Source organism: Tursiops truncatus, chromosome X (assembly GCF_011762595.2).
Source record: "Tursiops truncatus isolate mTurTru1 chromosome X, mTurTru1.mat.Y, whole genome shotgun sequence".
In the NCBI taxonomy this organism is placed as follows: Eukaryota; Metazoa; Chordata; class Mammalia; order Artiodactyla; family Delphinidae; genus Tursiops; species Tursiops truncatus.
In genome coordinates, this window is record NC_047055.1 from 67,824,854 (window position 1) to 67,847,348 (window position 22,495).

The window sequence follows — 22,495 nt, forward strand, 5'->3', positions numbered from 1 at the left end:
TATGTCCCACATCTTCTTTATCCATTCATCTGTCAGACACTTAAGTTGCTTCCATGCCCTGGCTATTGTAAATAGTACTGCAATGAACATTGGGGTGCATGTATCTTTTTGAATTATAGTTTTCTTCTGATATATGCCCAGGAGTGGGATTGCAGGATCATATGGTAATTCTATTTTCAGTGTTTTAAGGAACCTCCACACTGTTCTCCATAGTGGTGATAGCAATTTACGTTCCCACAAACAGTGTAGGAGGATTCACTTTTATCCACACCCTCTCCAGTATTTATTGTTTGCTGAATTTTTGATAATGGCCATTCTGACTGGTGTGAGGTGATACCTCACTGTAGTTTTGATTTGCATTTCTCTATTAATTAATGATGTTGAGCATCTTTTCATGTGTCTCTTGGCTATCTGTATGTCTTTTTGGAGAAACATCTTTTTAGGTCTGCTGCCCATTTTTGTTTTTTGTTTTTTTACATCTTTTTTTTTTTTTTTTTTTTGGTTTAGGCAACTATTTATTTATTTATTTATTTATTTAAACATCTTTATTGGGGTATAATTGCTTTACAATGGTGTGTTAGTTTCTGCTTTATAACAAAGTGAATCAGTTATACATACACATATGTTCCCTTATCTCTTCCCTCTTGCGTCTCCCTCCCTCCCACCCTCTCTATCCCACCCCTCCAGGCAGCCACAAAGCACCAAGCTGATCTCCCTGTGCTATGCGGCTGCTTCCCACTAGCTACCTACCTTACATTTGGTAGTGTATATATATGTCCATGCCTCTCTCTCGCTTTGTCACAGCTTACCCTTCCCCCTCCCCATATCCTCAAGTCCATTCTCTAGTAGGTTGGTGTCTTTATTCCTGTCTTACCCCTAGGTTCTTCATGACATTTTTTTTCTTAAATTCCATATATATGTGTTAGCATATGGTATTTGTCTTTCCCTTTCTGACTTACTTCACTCTGTATGACAGACTGTAGCTCTATCCACCTCATTACAAATAGCTCAATTTCGTTTCTTTTTATGGCTGAGTAATATTCCATTGTATATATGTGCCACATCTTCTTTATCCATTCATCCGATGATGGACACTTAGGTTGTTTCCATCTCCAGGCTACTGTAAATAGAGTTGCAATGAACATTTTGGTACATGACTCTTTTTGAATTATGGTTTTCTCAGGGTATATGCCCAGTAGTGGGATTGCTGGGTCATGTGGTAGTTCTATTTGTAGTCTTTTAAGGAACCTCCATCCTGTTCTCCATAGTGGCTGTACCAATTCACATTCCCACCAGCAGTGCAAGAGTGTTCCCTTTTCCCCACACCCTCTCCAGCATTTATTATTTCTATATTTTTTGATGATGGCCATTCTGACTGGTGTAAGATGATATCTCATTGTACTTTTGATTTGCATTTCTCTAATGATTAATGATGTTGAGCATTCTTTCATGTGTTTGTTGGCAGTCTGTATATCTTCTTTGGAGAAATGTCTGTTTAGGTCTTCTGCCCATTTTTGGATTGGGCTTTTTGTTTTTTTGATATTGAGCTGCATGAGCTGTTTGTATATCTTGGAGATTAATCCCTTGTCAGTTGCTTCAGTTGAAAATATTTTCTCCCATTCTGAGGGTTGTCTTTTCATTTTCCTTATGGTTTCCTTTGTTGTGCAGAAGCTTCTAAATTTAATTAGATCAAATATGTTTCTTTTTGTTTTTCTCTTCATTACTCTAGGAGGTGGACCTAAAAAGAACTTGCTGTGATTTATGTCAGAGAGTGTTCTGTCTATGTTTTCCTCTAAGAATTTTATAGTATCCAGCCTTACATTTACATCTTAAATCCTTTTTTTTTTTTTTTTTTTTTTTTTTGCGGTACGTGGGCCTCTCACTGTTGTGGCCTCTCCCGTTGCGGAGCACAGGCTCCAGACACGCAGGCTCAGTGGCCATGGGTCACAGGCCCAGCCGCTCCACGGCATGTGGGATCTTCCCGGACCAGGGCACGAACCCGCGTCCTCTGCATCGGCAGGCGGACTCTCAACCACTGTGCCACCAGGGAAGCCCTTTAATCCATTTTGAGGTTTTATTTTGTTTTATTTTTTGTGGACTGTGTTAGAGAGTGTCATAGTTTCACTCTTTTCCATGTAGCTGTCCAGTTTTCCCAGAACCATTTATTGAAGAGACTGTGTTTTCTCCATTGTATATTCTGGCCTCCTTTTTCATAGATTAGGTGACCATAGGTGCATGGGTTTATCTCTGAACTTTCTATCCTGTTCCATTGATCTATATTTCTATTTTTGTGCCAGTACCATACTGTTTTGATGACTGTAACTTTGTAGTATAGTCTGAAGTCAGGGAGCCTGATTTCTCCTGTTCCATTTTTCTTCCTCAAGATTGCTTTGGCTATTCAGGGTCTTTTGTGTTTCCATCCAAACTGTACATTTTTCTGTTCTAATCCTGTGAAAAATGCCATTGGTAATTTGATAGGTTTGCATTGAATCTGTAGATTGCTTTGGGTAGTATAGTCATTTTGAAAATACTGATTCTTCCAATCCAAGAACATGGTATATCTGCCTATCTGTTTGTGTCATCTTTGATTTCTTTTGTTAATATCTTAGACTTTTCTGCTTGCAGGTCTTTTGCCTCCTTAGGTAGGTTTATTCCTAGGTATTTTATTCTTTTTGTTGCAATAGTGAATGGGATTGTTTCCTTAATTCCTCATTCTAATCTTTCATTGTTAGTGTATAGGAATGCAAGAGACTTCTGTGTATTCATTTTGTAACCTGCAAGTTTAAGAGATTCTTTGAGTAGCTCTAGTAGTTTTCTGGTGGCATCTTTAGGCTTCTCTGTGTATAGTACCATGTCATCTGCAAAAAGTGACAATTTTACTTCTTCTTTTCCAATTTGGATCCCTTTTATTTCTTTTTCTTCTCTGATTGCCATGACAAAAATTTCCAAATCTATGTTGAATAATAGTGGGAGAGTAGCACCCTTGTCTTGTTCCACATCCTAGAGGAAATGCTTTTAGTTTTCCACCATTGAGGATGATGTTTGCTATGGGTTTGTCATATATGGCCCTTATTATGTTGAGGTAGGTTCCCTCTATGTCCACTTTCTGGAGAGTTTTTATCAAAAATCGGTGTTGAATTTTGGTAAACCCTTTTTTCTGCATCTATTGAGATGATCATATGGCTTTTATTCTTCAATTTGTTAATATGGTATATCACATTGATTGACTTGCATATGTTGAAGAATCCTTGCATTCCTGGGATAAATCCCACTTGATCATGGTTTATGATCCTTTAAATGTGTTGTTGGATTCTGTTTGCTAGTATTTGTTGAGGACTTTGCACCTATATTCATCAGTGATATTGGTCTGTTATTTTCTTTTTTTGTAGTATTTTTCTATGGTTTTGGTATTAGGGTGATGGTGGTCTTGTAGAATGAGTTTGGGAGTGTTCCTTCCTCTGCAATTTTTTGGAAGAGTTTGAGATGGATGGGTGTTAGCTCTTCTCTAAATGTTTGATAGAATTCACCAGTGAAGCCATCTGCTCCTTGACCTTTGTTTGTTGGGAGACCTTTAATCACAGTTTCTATTTCATTACTTGTGATTGGTCTGTTCATATTCTCTATTTCTTCCTGGCTCAATATTTGAAGGTTATATATTGACTTGAATCCTCTCCCTCTTTTTCTTGATGAGTCTGCACAAAGGTTTATCAATTTTGTTTATCTTCTCAAAGAATCAGCTTTTAGTTTTACTGATCTTTGCTATTGTTTTCTTTCTTTCTATTTCATTTTTTCCTGCTCCGATCTTTAGGATTTCTTTCCTTCTACTAACTTTGAGTTTTGTTTGTTCTTCTTCCTCTCGTTCCTTTAGGTGTAAGGTTAGATTGTTTATTTGAGGTTTTTCTTATTTCTTGAGGTAGGACTGTGTTGCTATAAACTTCCCTCTTAGAACTGCTTTTGCTGCATCCCATAGGTTTTGGATCATTGTGTTTTTATTGTCATTTGTTTCTAGGTATTTTTTGATTTCCTCTTTGATTTCTTCAGTGATCTCTTGGTTATTTAGTAACGTACTGTTTAGCCTCCACGTGTTTGTTTTTTAGTTTTCCCCCTGTAATTTATTTCTAATCTCATAGTGTTCTGGTTAGAAATGATGCTTGATATGATTTCAATTTTCTTAAATTTACCAAGGCTTAATTTGTGACCAAAGATGTGATCTATCCTGGAGAATGTTCCATGTGCATTTGAGAAGAAAGTATAATCTGCTCTTTTCGGATGGAAGGTCCTATAAATATCAATTAAATCTATCTGGTCTATTGTATCATTTAAAGCTTGTGTTTCCTTATTAATTTTCTGTCCAGATTATCTGTCCATTGATGTAAGTGAGGTGTTAGAGTCCCCCACTATTATTGTGTTACTGTCAATTTCCTCTTTTATAGCTGTTAGCATTTGCCTTATGTATTGAGGTGCTCATATGTTGGGTGCATATATATATATATATATATATATATATATATATATATTTATTTTATCTTCTTCTTGGATTGATCCCTTGGTCATTATGTAGTGTCCTTCCTTGTCTCTTGTAACATTCTTTATTTGAAAGTCTATTTTATCTGATTTGAGTATTGTTACTCCAGCTTTCTTTTGATTTCCATCTGCATGGAATATCTTTTTCCATCCCCTCACTTTCAGTCTGTATGCATCCCTAGGTCTGAAGTGTGTCTTTTGTAGACAGCATATATATGTGTCTTGTTTTTGTATCCTTTCTGCAATCCTGTGTCTTTTGGTTGGAGCACTTAATCCATTCACATTTTAAGGTAATTATCGATATGTATGTTCCTATTACCATTTTCTTAATAGTTTTGGGTTTGTTTTTGTAGGTCCTTTTCTTTTGTTTCCCACTTAGTAAAGTTCCTTTAGCATTTGCTGTAGAGCTGGTTTGGTGGTGCTGAATTCTCTTAGCTTTTGCTTGTCTGTAAAACTTTAGATTTCTCCATTGAATCTGAGTGAGATCCTTGCTGAGTAGAGTAATCTTGGTTGTAGGTTCTTCCCTTTCATCACTTTAAATATATCATGCCACTCCCTTCTGGCTTGTAGGGTTTCTTCTGAGAAATCAGCTGTTAACCTTATGGGAGTTCCCTTGTATGTTATTTGTCATTTTTCCCTTGTTGCATTTAATAATTTTTCTTTGTCTTTAATTTTTGTCAATCTGATTACTGAGTCTTGGCATGTTTCTCCTTGGATTTATCCTGCCTGGAACTCTCTGTGCTTCTTGGAGTTGGGTGGCTATTTCCTTTCCTATGTTAGGGAAGTTTTCTTCTATAATTTCTTCAAATATTTTTGGGGGTCCTTTCTTTCTCTCTTCTCCTTCTGGGACACCTATAATGCGAATGTTGGTGTGTTTAATGTTGTCCCACAGGTCTCGTAGGCTGTCTTCATTTCTTTTCATTCTTTTTGCTTTATTCTGTTCCTCAGCAGTGAATTCCACCATTCTGTCTTCCAGGTCACTTATCCGTTTTTCTGCCTCAGTTATTCTGCTACTGGTTCCTTCTAGTGTATTTTTCATTTCAGTTATTGTATTGTTCATCTCTGTTTGTTCTTTAATTCTTCTAGGTGTTTGTTCTTTAATTCTTCTAGGTCTTTATTAAACATTTCTTGCATCTTCTTGAACTTTGCCTCCATTCTTTTTCCCATGCCTGGATCATCTCGCTCTCATTATTCTGAGTTCTTTTTCTGGAAGGTTTCCTAACTCCACTTCATTTAATTGTTTTCCTGGGGATTTACCTTGTTCCTTCCTCTGGTACATAGTCCTCTGCCTTTTCATTTGTCTATCTTTCTGTGAATGTGGTTTTCATTCCAGAGGCTGCAGGATTGTAGTTCTTCTTGCTTCTGCTGTCTTCCCTCTGGTGGATGAGGCTATCTAAGAAGCTTGTGCAAGCTTCCTGATGGGAGGGACTGGTTGTGGGTAGAGCTGGGTGTTGCTCTGGTGGGGAGAGCTCAGTAAAACTTTAATCCATTTGTCTGCTGATGGGTGGGCTGATTTCCCTCCCAGTTGGTTGTTTGGCCTGAGGTTACCCAGCACTGGAGGCTACAGGCTTTTTGGTGGGGTTAATGGTGGACTCTGGGAGGGCTCATGGCAAGGAATACTTCCCAGAACTTCTGCTGCCAGTGTCTTTGTCCCCCAGTGAGCCACAGCCACCACCGCCTCTGCAGGAGACCCTCCAACACTAGCAGGTAGGTCTGGTTCAGTCTCCTATGGGGTCACTTCTCCTTCCCCCTGGGTCCTCAGGTGCACAGTACTTTGTGTGTGCCCTCCAAGAGTGGAGTCTCTGTTTCCCTGAGTCCCGTTGAAGTTCTGCAATCTAATCCTTCTAGCCTTCAAAGTCTGATTCTCTGGGAATTCCTCCTCCCATTGCCGGACCCCCAGGTTGGGAAGTCTGACGTGGTGCTCAGAACCTTCACTCCAGTGGGTGGACTTCTGTGGTATAACTATTTTCCAGTTTGTGAGTCACCCACCCAGTATTTATGGGATTTGATTTTATTATGATTGTGCCCCTCCTACCATCTCATTGCAGCTTCTCCTTTGTCTTTGGATATGGGGTATCTTTTTTGGTGAGTTCCAGTGTCTTACTGTTGATGATTGTTCAGCAGTTAGTTGTGATTCTGGTGCTCTCGCAAGAGAGAGTCCCATCCCCTCACTTTCAATCTGCATGTGACCCTAAGTCTGAAGTGGGTCTCTTTTCGACAGCATGTTTATAGGTCTTGTTTTTGTATCCATTCAGTCAGTCTATGTCTTTCAGTTGGACTATTTAATCCATTTATTTAAGGTATTTATCAACATGTATGTTCTTATTCCCATTTTCTTGATTGTTTTGAGTTTGTATTCATATGTCTTTTTTCCTCCTTTCATTTTTGTTGTCTTCTCTTGTGATTTCATGACCATGTTTAGTGTTGTGGTGCTTTCTCTTTTTGTAAAATATTTATTTATTTTATTTATTATTTTTGTCTATTTATTTATTAGTTTTGGCTGTGTTGGGTCTTTGTTGCTGTGCGTGGGCTTTCTCTAGTTGCCACGAGCAGGGGCTACTCTTTGTTGCGGTGCATGGGCTTCTCACTGCGGTGGCTTCTCTTGTTGCAGAGCACAGGCTCTAGAGTGTGCAGGCTTCAGTAGATGTGGCACGTGGGCTCAGTAGTTGTGGCTCGCAGGCTCTAGAGCACAGGCTCAGTAGTTGTGGCACATGGGCTTAGTTGCTCCACAGCATGTGGGATATTCCCAGACCAGGGCTTGAACCCATGTCCCCTGCATTGGCAGGCAGATTCTTAACCACTGTGCCACCAGGGAAGCCCCTGATTTCTCTTTTTTATGTGTGTATTTATTGTATTTTTGTAGTTTGCATTACCCATGAGGTTTTGATATAGCAGTCTCTATAGATATAAGGTTCTTTTAAGTTGCTGGGTCTCTTAATTTCAAATGTAATTCCCATTTCCTGCATTTGTACTCTCCTTACGGTTGCTGGTGTTGATATCATATTTGTGTGTGGATGATTTCCTACTTTTACTGTATGTTTGCCTTTACCAGTGAACTTTCCCATTTGTGATTTTCTTGTTTCTACTTTTGGCCTCTCTCCCCACCACACACCCTGCAATCCCCGGCCTAGAGAAGTTCCTTCAGCATTTGATTCAAAGCTTGTTTGGTGATGCTGAATTTTGTTAGCTTTTGCTTGTCTGTAAATCTTTTGATTTCTCCAACAAATCTGAATGAGAGCCTTCCTTGGTTGTAGGTTTCTTGGTTGTAGGTTTTTCCCTTTCATCACTTTAAATATATCATGCCACTTCCTTCTGGCCTGCAGAGTTTCTGCTGAAAAATCAACTGATAACCTTATGGAGATTCCCTTGTCTGTAATTTATTTCTTTTCCCTTGTTGCTTTTAATGTTTTTCTTTGTACCTAATTTTTGTTAATTTGATCAATATGTGTCTTGGCATGTTTCTCCTTAGGTTTATCCTGTATGGGACTCTCTGTGCTTCTTGGACTTAGTTGACTATTTCCTTTCCCATGTTAGGGAAGCTTTCAACTATAATCTCTTCAAAATATTTTCTTAGGCCCTTTCTCTTTCTCTTCTTCTGGGACCCCTATAATGTGAATGGTGGAGTGTTTCATGCTGTCCCAGAGGTTTCTGATACTCTCCTCATTTCTTTTCACCCTTTTTTGTTTTCTCTGTTCTATGGCAGTGAGTTCCACCACTCTGTCTTCCAGCTCACTTATTAGTTCTTCTGTACCAGTTATTCTGCTATTGATTCTTTCTTAGTGTATTTTTCATTTCAGTTACTGTGTTGCTCATCTCTGTTTGTTCTTTAAATCTTCTATCTCTTTTTTAAACATTCCTTGTATCTTCTTGTTCTGTGCCTCCATTTTTTCCGAGATTTTGGATCATCTTTGCTATCATTACTCTTATTTCTTTTTCAGGTAGATTGCCTATCTCCTCTTCATTTAGTTACTCTTGTAGGTTTTTTATCTTGCTCCTTCATCTGCAACATATTTCTTTGTCATCTCATTTTGTCTAACTTACTGTGTTTGTGATCTCCTTTCTGCAGGCTGCAGGACTGTATTTCCCCTTGCTTCTGATGTCTGTCCCCTGGTGGGTAAGGTTGGTTCTGGGGCTTGTGCAGGTTTCCTGGTGGGAGGGACTGATGCCTGTCCTTTGGTGGGTGGAGCTGGATCTTTTCCCTCTGGTGGGCAGGGACGTGTCACATGGTGTGTTTTGGGTTGGCTGTGAGTTTAGTATGACTTTAGACAGCCTATCTTCTAATGGGTTGGTCTCTGTGCCTGTTTTGCTGGTTGTTTGGCCTGAGGCATTCCAGTACTGGAGTCTGCAGGCTGTTGGGTGGGCTGGGTCTTGTTGCCGATATGGGGAACTCTGGGAGAGCTCACACTGATTAATAGTCCCTGGTGCCTCTACGACCAGTGTCCTTGCACCCAAAGTGAGCTACAGCAAACCGCTGCCTCCCCAGGAGACCTTCCAAGAACCCTCGGTAGTTCTAGCCCAGGTTCCTATGGAGGTACTACTTTGTGCTGGGTTCCAGTGCACCTGAGACCTTGTGTGCACCCTTCAAGAGTGGAGTCTCTGTTTCCCCCAGGCCTGTGGTGCTTCTGCCCTCAAGCCCCGCTGGCCTTCAAGGCTAACTCTTCTGGGGGTTTTCCCTCTCATTGCCAGGCCCTAAGACTGTCTTGGAGGGCTATTTTTATGTGGGAAGGTCCCTGTGTAGCCTGTGTGGGTTAAATATGCTTTTTATTTTATTTTTTTGGTGTGAGGGCTGTTTTCTGTATGGATGTCTTCCACCCCTTTCCTCAGTATATGCTGGCCATTATCCCCTTGATAGAGGGTTTGACTGGTGTTGTGGTGACCAGAGCCTGCCCTGGATATTGAGTGGAGCCTCCCCTTGGCTCTGTGGTTGTCACTGCCCTGTCAGGGGAGGGTCTACTCTCTAGTTGTTGGAGTAGAGGCTCCCAGATCTATTTCTTAGCTGTGTTTCTGATCTGCAGTGCAAGGTAGGCGGGACTGGAGCACTCCTACTGGGAGGGAAGTCACTGAGTATTCCTCCTCTGGAGCTGTTCACCTGTGAGTGTACTCTGCTGTGTCATATTTTGTCCATTGTGTGGGCTCACAAAGTACACTGTTTTTGGCACTGCTCTTGGTCCCACCTTAACCGTGGGTATGTTGGCACTTGGCCCTAGTGACTCTCAGGCATTGTTTTCACCAGACCACTGGTTCAGATCCACTGAATTCAGGTCCCAGGACTGCAGTAGTCATGCACCTGGACCCACTGTGGGAGATATGGAGGCAGCTCAGACTCTGGTCTTGCCCAATCACCACATGTACATGCCCACAAAGCCCACAGCTGCTAAAGCCAGTGCCATCTCAGCTGTGGAAGCACTTCGTTGTCCATTCAAATGTTCCACAGGTGCTGAATTTATGAAGCCATCAGCAAAGGTGTAACTCTGCAGTTCATGCAGCTGTGAGGAGAGATTTCAGCTCTTCATCCTTAGCCATACGGCCCCTGGGGTTCAGCTCTGGTTTCAGCCCCACCTCTGTGTGCAGGCCACCAACTGGCAAATGCTTCCAAGGATGCTGGAGCACACAGGCCTGTCAGGCAGGGGATGGGGGGTGGGAGAGGCAGCAATTGGGGGGAGCAGGCTGCCCAGGCAGGGAAGGGGCAGAGGAGGTAATGGCCAGTGTTGCACAAACCCATTCCAGCGGGAGCCCTCCTTAGTGCCCATGGAGGCAGGGGCCAGCACATGGGCAGAGAGGCTGCAATGGTGTCTCCACCCTTTGCATGTCACTGAACAATGGTGCTTTGCTACTATGGCAGTCTGGGCTTCCTCCATGAGCATTCCTAGTTGCAGAGCTCCTCATTCCTGTCCCCTCAGGCTGTCTCCCCACAGCAAACAGCAGTCCCTTCCCTGAATCTGCTCTCCAAATCCCATGTTCCAGCACCCAACCCCTGTGCACAACGGTGGACACCTTTCTCAGGCTGGGGCATGCAGGGCTGTGGCACAGACCATCTGTGTAGGTCTCACTCTGTCCTGCCTGCCACAGACGGGTTGCTGTGCTCTCCTCTGAGCCCCCAAAGCTCCCCTTCTGTCCCAGCTGATCTCACCACCAGTGAGGGGGCTTCCCTGGATGCAGGAATCTCTCCTTTCCTTCAGGTCCCCACCAGGGGTGCAGGTCCTGACCCGCTTCCTCTCCTCTTACTTTTCCTTGTTTCTTTTGTCCTACCCAGTTACGCAGGGATCCTTCTTGTCCTTTTAGGTGTCTGAGGTCCTCTGTTAATATTCAGCATGTGCTCTGTGAGAATTGTTCCATTTGTAGATGCATTCTTGATGCGTTTGTGGGGAGAGATGAACTGCACATCCTCCTATTCCTCCATCATCTTGACTCCACCTCCAGAAAACATAATCTTTTTTTTTTTTTTTTTTTTTTTTTTTGCGGTATGCAGGCCTCTCACTGTTGTGGCCTCTCCCATTGTGGAACACAGGCTCCGGACGCGCAGGCCCAGCGGCCATGGCTCACGGGCCTAGCTGCTCCGCAGCATGTGGAATCTTCCCAGACCGGGTCACGAACCCATGTCCCCTGCATCAGCAGGCGGACTCTCAACCATTGCGCCACCAGGGAAGCCCCCAGAAAACATAACCTTAAACTGAATAAATTTCCTCATCCTGCTCAGTGGGCTTGGCTTGTCCAGCCACAGGGACAGGAAGTACCAGAGGACCTCCAGTCCCAGGAAGCTGCCCACCACCAGCAAACTGCATAAGAGGAGCTGGATCTTCAGCCTCATCTTCCTCCAGTGATAAGAAGCACACAGCCTGGTGCAGCCACTGGTACTGTTCTCCCCTCCTTCCTTCCCCCTCCATGCTCCCCACCTCCTCCCGCCCCCACTGCCCAGCGGCCCTGTTGCATTTCTTTGCACTAACAATGAGATATCAGAAAGAGAAAGTTTTTTTAATCCCATTTAAAATTGCATCAAAAAGAATAAAATACCTAGGAAGAAACTTAACCAAGAGGGTAAAAGACCTATATGATAAAAACTATAAAACATTGGTAAAGGAAATTGAAGATGATTTAAAGAAATGGAAAGATAGCCCATGCTCTTCAATTGAAAGAATTAATATTGTTAAAATGGATATACTACCCAAAGCAATGTACAGATTTAATACAACCCCTATCAAAATATCCACGACACTTTTCACAGAACTAGAACAAATAATCCTAAAGTTTATATGGAACCACAAAAGACCCAGAATTGCTGAAGCAATCCTGAGGAAAAAGAACAAAGCTGGAGGCATAACCCTTCCAGACTTCAGACTATAATACGAAGCTACAGTAATCAAACAGCACAGTACTGGCACAAAAACAGACATACATTTCAGTGGGTCAGAACAGAGAGCGTAGAAATAAATCCACACACCTACAGTCAATTAATCTATGACAAAGGAGGTAAGAATATACAATGGAGAAAGACAGTCTCTTTAACAAGTGGTGCTGGGAAAGTTGGACAGTTGCATGTAAATCAATGAAATTAGAATAATCTTCACACCATACACAAAAATAAACTTGAGGGATTTCCCTGGTGGTGCAGTGGTTAAATATCCACCTGCCAATGCAGGGGACATGGGTTTGATCCCTGCTCTGGGAAGATGCCACATGCCATGGAGCCACTAAGCCTGTGCATCACAACTAGTGAGCCTGTGCTCTAGAGCCCACGAGCCCCAACCACAACTACTGAAGCCCGCATGCCTAGAGCCTGTGCTCCACAACACGAGAAGCCACAGCAATGAGAAGCCCATGTGCAGCAATGAAGAGTAGCCCCCACTTGCCACAACTAGAGAAAGCCCACATGCAGCAACAAAGACCCAACAGAGCCAAAAATAAATAAATAAATTAATTAATTAAAAAAAACTTGAAATGCTTAAAGACTTAAACCTAAGACGTGACACCATAAAACTCCTGGAAGAGATCATAGGCAAAACATTCTCTGACATAAATCATAGCCATATTTTCTTATATCAGCCTTCCAAGGCAAAAGAAATAAAAGCAAAAACAAACAAATGGGGGATTTCCCTGGTGGTCTAATGGTTAGGATTCTGGGCTTTCACTGCCATGGCCCAGGTTTAATCCCCGGTTGGGGAACTGAGATCCCACAAGCCACGCAGCATGGTCAAATAAATAGATAAATAAACAAATGGGACCTAATTCAACTTACAAGATTTTGCACAACAAAGGAAACCTTCAACAAAATGAAAAGACAGCCTATGGAAATGCAGAATATATTTGCAAATGATGTGACCAACAAGGGGTTAATATCTGAACTATATAAACAGCTCATACAACTCAATATCAAAGAAACAACCAACCTAGTCAAAAAATGGGCAGAAGACCAAAATAGACAGATGGTCAATAGGCACATGAAAAGATGCTCAACATCACTAATTACTGAAGAAATACAAACCAAAACCACAGTGAAGTATCACCTCATAAGAGTCAGAAAGGCTATCATCAAAAAGTCTACAAATAATAAATGCTGGAGAGGGTGTGGAGAAAAGGGAATACTTGTACACTGTTGGAGGGAATGTACATTGGTGCAGCCACTATGGAAAATAGTATGGAGGTTCCTTTAAAAACTAAAAATAGAAGTACCATATGACCCAGCAATCCCCCTCCTAGGCATATATCTGGAAAAGACAAAACCTATAATTCAAAAAGATACATGCACCCCAATGTTTATAGCAGCAGTATTTAAAATAGCCAAGACATGGCAATGACCCAAGTGCCCCAAAATAAATGATTTGCTTAAGAAGATGTGATATATACATACAATGGAATACTACTCAGCCATAAAAAGGATGAAATTTCCATTTGCAACAACATGGATGGACATAGAGAATATTATACATAGTGAAGTAAGTCAGAGAAAGACAAACATTATATGATATCACTTATATGTAGAATCTAAAAAATAATACAAATGGATCTGTATGCAAAACAGAAACAGGCTCACAGACATAGAAGACAAACTTATGGTTACCAAAGGGGAAAGGGAGGGGGCAATGGATAAATTAGGAGTATGAGATTAAAAGATACAAAAATAGATAAGCAACAAGGATTTACTGTATAGCACAGAGAAAAATATTCAGTTTCTTATCATAATGTATAATGAAAAATAATCTGAAAAAAACATGTATATATAACTGAATCACTTTGCTGTACACCTGGAACTAACACAGTCTGTTAAATCATCTATATTTCAATAAAAAAAATATCATGAGAACCTGACCTAATATTATGTGTTGATGTATCATACTTGAAAATGAAAGCTGGCGGTTATCAAGCAGCATATGTTGTCATTAATTTAAGCTTTCCTTTGAAATACAGTCTTCTACTGGAAGCAAAAACAACACAGATAGCAGAACGTGTATTTACTAGAGCTTGTCAACTAACCGAAGACCAGAGTGTAAAAAGATATACACAATGAAGGTTGCTTTTGGAGCAGTGAATACCTTTGGAATTCTTCGAAAGCAAAGGAGTTTCTCATCTCTGATAGAGCCCCCATCAAAAACTAAAAACAAGTTGAAGAATTCTTATATGTACTCTTACTTCCTAGAGAGGTGGCTATTATAAAGATTGAGTCCCATACAAAGCGAGGTAATATGGAACTAAAAGAAATGCACTAACAGATCATTATGCCAAACAAGTAGCCTTAGCCAAATTTATTATTTCAACTAAACCCTCAAAGGATAAATTTCTGGAGTGATTCAAATAAATAATATAAAATATCAATATTTATTTAGTCCCTGATTTGGAAAAGAAATATTTTTAAAAATCTATTTGTATCCTTGAATGAGATAATGTGGTGTTTCCAAGAAAATCACATGGTGGCATGAAATGAATTCAAATGGATATTAATAAAATTTCTCCATGAAACTACTCATTATGGTACAAATTGGCTATTATTTTAAAATCAATGTTGGTGGGGAAACTTTAAAAAGACAGCTGAGTTTACTCGGGGTCATTTGTACCCTGTCAAAAACATAATCCTGCCATTTGCAGCAATATGGATGGACCTAGAGATTATCATATTAAGTGAAGTAAGTCAGACAGAGGAAGACAAATAACATATGATATCACTTATATGTGGAATCTAAAAACATGATATAAGTGAACTTATTTACAAAGCAAAAATAGACTCACAGACATAGGAAGCAAACTTATAGTTACCAAAGGGGATAGCGGCAGGGGTGGTAGTGGTGGATAAATTAGGATCTTAGGATTAACATATACACACTACTATATATAAAATAGATAAACAACAAGAACATACTGCATAGCACAGGAACTATACTTGATATCTTGTAATATTCTATAATTGAAAAGAATCTGAAAAAGAATGTATATGTAAAACGGAATCACTTGGCTGTACACTTGAAACTAACACAACATTGTAAATTAACTATACTTCAACTTAAAAAAAAGAAGACATAGAAAAAAAACCCCATAATCCTGGAAAAATGGTAAAAGTGGGACATGGCCAGGAACCAAGCCTCAAGGGCTCTTTGAAGACATTAGAAGGATTTGATCTAGCTTATACGCTCCATGGGATTTGAATGTTTTAGTTATCATGTGTGTCCTTTCTATATGGGTTGAATCATTTCCTTACTGGAAAGTTACAGACTTTACCGTTGCTGGAAAACCTCTTAATTTTGTGTTTTCAACCTAGGGTATGCAAACTTTTATATCAAGTGACCAGGACACACATTTTACAGAAACCATTATAAAAGAGCTCTGTAAAGTGATACTTTTTCTTAAAAAACTATTCTCTTTCCACCCAAAATCCCCTGGTAAGGTTGAAATAACCAGAAGAATCCTTAAAATTTGCAAAAATTTCAGAAACCATTGAACTTCCTTAGCCAAATGTACTCACATAACCATATGGCCCACTCCTTCAGGGACACATTGATTATCCCCTTATGAAATGGAAGGTATACGTATTTAGGAATTTCATTTCTGATACTACTTCTCTTTCCTGCTGCATGAATATACGGCAAAATATTCTATGGGACTCATATACTGTACTCAGTGCTATAACCAGCAGGTCACACATCTTCCTAAACAGTCCTAAATGTCTCTTCATGATATTCAACCAAGAGGTTTACCTACTGGAAGAGATACCAGAGAAGAACTGTTCTTTTGTAATCCAATTTTAATGAGATATAATTTACATATAACACCGTGTAAGTTTAAGGCATACAGTGTGATGATTTGATACACATATATATTGTGACAGGATGACCACAATAAGGTTAGTAATACATCACAATCACCTCACATAATTACCACCTTTTTTGTGGCAAGAACATTTAAGATCTACTCCTATAGTAATTTTCAAGTATATAAGATGGTATTGTTAACTATAGTCACTATGCTATACATTAGATCACCCAAACTTATTCATCTTATACCTGGAAGTTTGTACCCTTTGACCAACATTGCCCCATTTCCCACATACCCCAGACTCTAGCAACCATTCTACTAATATTTCTATAACTTCGCTTTTTTCAGATTCCACATATAAGTGAGATCATGGTATTTGTCTTTCTATGTCTGGCTTATTTCACTTAGCATAATGCCCTCAATATTCATCCATATGGTTGCAAGTGGCAGGATTTTCTTATTTTTCATGGCTGAGTAATATTCCATTATGTGTGGAATGTTCTTTATTCATTATTCAATTGATAGACACATAAGTTGTTTTCATGTCTTGGTTATTATGAATAATGCTGGAATGAACATGGGAGTGCAGATATTTCTTTCAGGTAGTGATTTTACTTACATTGAGTATATACCCAGAAGTGAGATTTCTGAATCATATGGTAGTTCTATTATCAATTTTTTGAGGAACCTCCACACTGTTTTCCATAGTGGTTCTACAAATTTAAATTCCCAACAACTGTGCACAAGGATTCCCTTTTCTTCAAATCCTCACCAACATTTACCTCTTGTCTTTTTGATAATGATCATTCCAACAGGAGCTTGGTGATATCTCATTGTAGTTTTGATATGCGTTTCTCTGATCATTAGTAATGTTGAGCAGGTTTTCATGTACTTGTTGGCCATATGTATGTCTCCCTTCAGAAAATGTGTGTTCAGGTCCTTTGTCCATTGTTAATTGGATTATTTGGGTTGTTTTAATTTTTGTTGTTGTTACTGAGTTGTAAGAATTCCTTACATATTTTTATATTAATATCTTAAGACATAAGATTTGCAAATATTTACTCCCATTCTCTAGGTTGCCTTTTCATTTTGTTGACGGTTTTCTTTGTTGTGCAGAAGCTTTTTAGTTTGATGTATTTCTACCTGTTTATTTTAGCTTTTGTTGCCTATACTTTTGGATGCATATCCAAAAAATCATTGCTAACATTAATTTCAAGAGGATTTTCCCCTATGTTTTCTGCCAGGAGTTTTTATAGTGTCAGGCCTTAAATTTAAGTCTTTAATCCATTTTGAGCTATTCTTTGTGAGTAGTGTAATATAAGGGACAAAGTGCACTCTTTCACATGTGAATATCTAGTTTTCCCAACACCATTTATTAAGGAGATTATTCTTTCCCCATTGAATATTCTTGGCTATCATGTCAAGTATCAGTTGACCATATATGCATGAGTTTATTCCTGGTCTCTTGATTCTGTTCCATTGGTTTAGGTGTCTGTTTTTATGCCAGTACCATACTGTGTTGATTACTATAGCTTTGTAATATAGTTTGAAATCAGGAAGTGTGACACCTCCATCTTTGTCCTTTCTCAGGATTGCTTTAGCTACTCAAGGTTTTTTTGTGGTTCCATACAAATTTTAGGTTATTTCTATTTCTGTGAAAAATGCCATTGAAATTTTAATAGGATTGCATTGTATCTATAGACCACTTTGGGTTCTGTGGACATTTTAATAATATTAATTATTCCAATCCAAGAACACAGAATATCTTTCCATTTATTTACATCTTCAATTTCTTTCATCATTGTTTTATAGTTTTCAGTGTACAGATCTTTCACCTTCTTGGTTAAATTTATTCCTAAGTATTTTACTGTCTTTGATGCTATCATAAATGGGATTGTCTTCTTTATTTCTTTTTCAGATAGTTTGTTATTAATGTATAGAAATACAATGAATTTTGTATGCCAATTTTGTATCCTGTAAATTTACTGAATTTGTTTATAAGTTCCAACAGTTTTGTGGTGGAGTTTTTAGGATTTTCTATATAAAAAATCATATCATCTGCAAACCTAGACAATTTTGCTTTTTTCTTTATGACTTGGATGCCTCTTATTATTATTATTTTTTTTTTGTGGTACGTGGGCCTCTCACTGTTGTGGCCTCTCCCATTGTGGAGCACAGGCTCTGGATGCACAGGCTCAGCGGCCATGGCTCACGGGCCCAGCTGCTCCATGGCATGTGGGATCTTCCCAGACTGGGGCATGAACCCGTGTCCCCTGCATCGGCAGGCAGACTCTCAACCACTGCGCCACCAGGGAAGCCCTCTTATTTTGTTTTATTGCCTGATTGCTTTGGCAAGGAATTCCAATACTATGTTGGATAGGAGTGGTGAGAGTGGGAACACATGTCTTGCTCCTGATCTTAGGAGGAGCATTTCACCATTGACTACTATGTTAGTTGTGGGCTTGTCATTTATGTCTTTTATTATGTTGAAATCTATTCCTTCTATACCCAATTTGTTGAGGGTTTTTATCATGAAAGAATATTGAATTTTGACATTTTCCCACTGTATCTATTGAGATGATCACATGGTTTATTTTTAATTCTATTAATGTGGTGAATCACATGTATTGATTTGTGTATGTTGAACTAACCTTGAATCCCAGAGATAAATCCCACTTGATCATGGTGTATGATCCTTTTAATGTGTTGTTGAATTCATCTTGCTAGTATTTTATTGAGAGTTTTTGCATCTATCATTGGGGATATTAGCCTATAGTTTTCTTTTCTTGTAGTGTCTTTATCTGACTTTGTTATCAGGATAATGCTGGCCTCATAAAATTAGATTAGGAGTGTTTCCTCTTCTTTAACTCTTTGGAAGAGTTTGAGAAGGATTGGCATTAAGTCTTTAAATGTTTGGTAGAATTCACCAGTGAAACCATCTGGTCTGAAACCATCTGGTCCTGGGTACTTCTTTATTGGGAGATTTTTGTATACTGATTCAGTCTCCTTACTCATTATTTGTCAGTTCAGATGTTCTATTTCTTCATTTCAATCTTGGTAGGTTGTATGTTTCTAGGAATTTATCCATTTCTTCTAGCTTATCCAATTTTGGGCATATAATTTTTCATAGTATTCTATGATTCTTTGTATTTATGTAGTATCGGTAATAATGTCTCCTCTGATTTCTGATTCTACTTATTTGAGTATTTCCTTTTTTTTCTTAGTTATACTAGCTAAACATTTGCACTTTCATTGATCTTTTCAAAAAAACAGCTCAGTTTTGTTGATTTTTTTCCTATTGTTTTTCTAGTTCCCATCTCATTTAATTCTACTCTGATTTTTGTTATTTCCTTCCTTCTGCTAACTTTGGGGTTAGCTGTTTTTTTCCCTAGTTCTTTGAGGTACACCTCAAGGTTGTTTATTTGAAAACTTCCTTTTTTCTGAGTGTAGGTGTTTAGGTGTTTATCACTATAGATTTCCCTCTTAGTACTGCTTTTTCTGCATCCTATAAGTTTTGGTATATTGTTTTCCATCCTAATTGGTCTCAAGATTTTTTTAAATTTCCCTTTTGATTTCTTCTTTGATTCATTGGGTGTTCAGAAGTGTGGTGTTTAATTTCCACATATTTTTGAATTTTCCAGCTTTCCTCTTTTTACTTTTTTCTAATTGCATAACATTGTGATCAGAAAATATATTTGGTATGATTTCAACCTTCTTAAATTTTGTAATTGTTCTGTGACCTAACTTATGATCTACCCTAGAGAATGTTCCATGTGCATTTGAGAATGTGTATATGCTGCTGTTGCATGGAATATTCTATGTATGTCTGTTAGGTCCACTTGGTCTAAAGTATAATTAAAATCCAATGTTTCCTTATTGTACATCTTATTGATATAACAGAATATTTTAAGTTGATAACAACTTAACTTTGATCACATACAAAAACTCTACCTTTTTACTCCCTGCCACATAGTTTATGCTTTTGATGTCATAATTTACCTCTTTTTGTATTGTGTATTCATCAATAATTGTGGCTATTGTTATTTTAATACTTTTGTCCTTTAACCTTTGCATTAGAGTTAATCAATTAATATACCACCATATTACAGTATTAGTATATTCTGAATTTCAATCTATACTTACCATTACCCTAGTTTGTTATATTTTCATGTTTTCATGTTACCAATTAGTGTCCTTTCATTTCATCTTGAAGAGTTCCTTTCAGCATTTCTTGTAAAGTAGGTCTAATTATGATGAACTCCCTCAGCTTTTGTGTATTAGGGAAAGTCTTTGTCACTCCTTTATTTCTGAAGGACAACTTTGGCTGGGTAAAATATTCATTGACATTTTTTTCTTCCAGCAATTTGCATATATCATTCCACTCTCTACATAGGCATTCCCTTTATATGAGGAGGTTTCTTTTCTCTTATTCCATTTAAAATTCTCTCTGTCTTTGATTTAGACAATTAAAAAAAAATATATATCTTGGAGAAGATTGTTTGGGGTTGAGATGTGGGGGATGGGGTACTTATGAATCAAACAAACTTTGATGTCCAAACCTTTCTCCAGATTTGGGATATTCTCAGCCATTATTTCTTTAAATAAGCTTTCTGCCACTTTTTCCTTGTCTTCTCCTTCTTGGACTCCAGTAATGCATAGATTGTTTCTTATAATAGTATCCCACAGTTCATGTAGGCTTTCCTCACAACCTTTCTTTTTTTTTCTTTTTCTTTCTTTCTTTCTTTCTTTCTTTCTTTCTTTCTTTCTTTCTCTTCCTTCCTTCCTTCTTTCCTCTTCTCTGCCTGGATAATTTCAAATGATCTGTTTTCTACTTTACAGATTCTTTCTCCTGCTTGATCCAGTCTTCTGTTTATGTTCTCCATTGCATTTTTCATTTTATTTATTGTATTCTTCAGCTCCAGAATTTCTGTTTGGTTCTTTTTTTAAAAAAATTCTTTGGCTGCGTTGGGTCTTTGTTGCTGCATGCAGGCTTTCTTTAGTTGTGGTGAGCAGGGGCTAGTCTTCATTGCAGTGTGTGGGCTTCTCATTGTGGTGGCTTCTCTTGTAGAGCACAGGCTCTAGGTGCACAGGCTTCAGTAGTTGTGGCACATGGACTCAGTAGTTGTAGCACATGGACTCTAGGGTGTGTGGGCTTCAGTATTTGTGGTGCACGGGCTCTGTCATTGTGGCTCATGGGCCCTAGAGTGCAGGTTCAGTAGTTGTGGTGCATGGGCTTAGTTGCTCTGTGGTATGTGGGATCTTTCCAGACCAGGGATCAAACCCATGTCCTCTGCATTGGCAGGCAGATTCTTAACCATTGTGCCACCAGGGAAGTCTTGTTTGCTTCTTTTTAATGATTTTTATCTCTCTGTTAAACTTCTCATTTTTTTCTTGTATTGTTTTCCTGATTTCATTGATTTGACTTTGTGTGTTTTCTTGCACCTCATTGAGCTTCCTTAAAACAACCATTTTGAATTCTTTGTTGGACAAATCACAGATTTCCATTAATTTGGAGTCATTTCCTGGAAAATTATTGTTTTCCTTTGGTGGTGCCATGTTTCCTTGATTTTTCTTGTTCCTTGAAGGCTTGCATTACTGTCTCCACATTTGAAGAAGTATCACCTCCTCTGATCTTTACTGACTGGCTTTGGGAGAGAAATATCTTCCATCTGCCCTGTTAGGGGTTCTGAGGATTCTCAGACCTTTTCTATGGTTACATCTGTTCCACAATTCTAGTTCTCTCTTGGGGTGGGGGGAATTCTTGAGATTTTAAAACCTTCTCTGAATCCTGCAAAGCCAAGCTGGGTGCTGACAGAGTACCGTTTGCCTTCCCTATGGCAGTGTTGAATACTAAAGTTTGTGTGCTTTCTCAGTCAGGCCAGCATTCTATGTGTGCTCACTAGCCATCAGCAAAGGCTCACACACACCACTTTCAAGGGTGTGCACAAAGAGCTAGAGATGAGGTAGGGGTGTGTGTTGGTGAGACGCAAGCAATTCTGTGGTGCCTATAGGCTGGTGGGGTGATTCGTAGGTGAGGCATTCCCAGCAGCTTGTGGGCAAACTTCCTGATGGAGTCATGAAGTGGTTAGTAAGATCTATATCCCTTTGATAACATTGCATTCTGTTCTAATCCCTGGCTGCTGTTCTCCCAGCCATTCATTTGCCCTCCAGTCATGCACTTCATGATTCAATATTCTGGATGAGGTGAGAAAGAAATGGTCCTTTTTGGCAGTGTGCTGCACAGCTGGGGAGGCCAGATGCTCACTCACACACTTTCATTTTCTCCCATGGAAGAAATCACAGGCTAAAAAGTTCTCTCTTAATGCTGACCTGTGCCACCTTGGGGGAGGGGTGATGTGAGTTAAAATAAACTGTTCCTCTTACCTTCTTCAATGAGTCCAATCTCAGATTTTTTTGTCCAACAGTGTGCTGCAACTTCTATGCTATATTCCTGGACTTCCAAAGAGGCCCTCTTGTCCAAGGGTAATTGTCAAAACTTGTGTTCTTTGGGGGGAAGATGGTAGAAAACTCCTATACTGACGTTTTGATAACATCACTCTCTAGAGAAAAACTATTCTTGAACTTTGATAGAAGGGGCATTTTCATGTACTGTTGACAACAAACATAGTAGTGAAACTCCAGGGAGTCAATCCGTGGATTCGTGTCTCACAACTAAAGAAGCAAAGCAGAATTCCTATTGGAAGGCTACTCCAATAGGTAACTTCAAACTGTG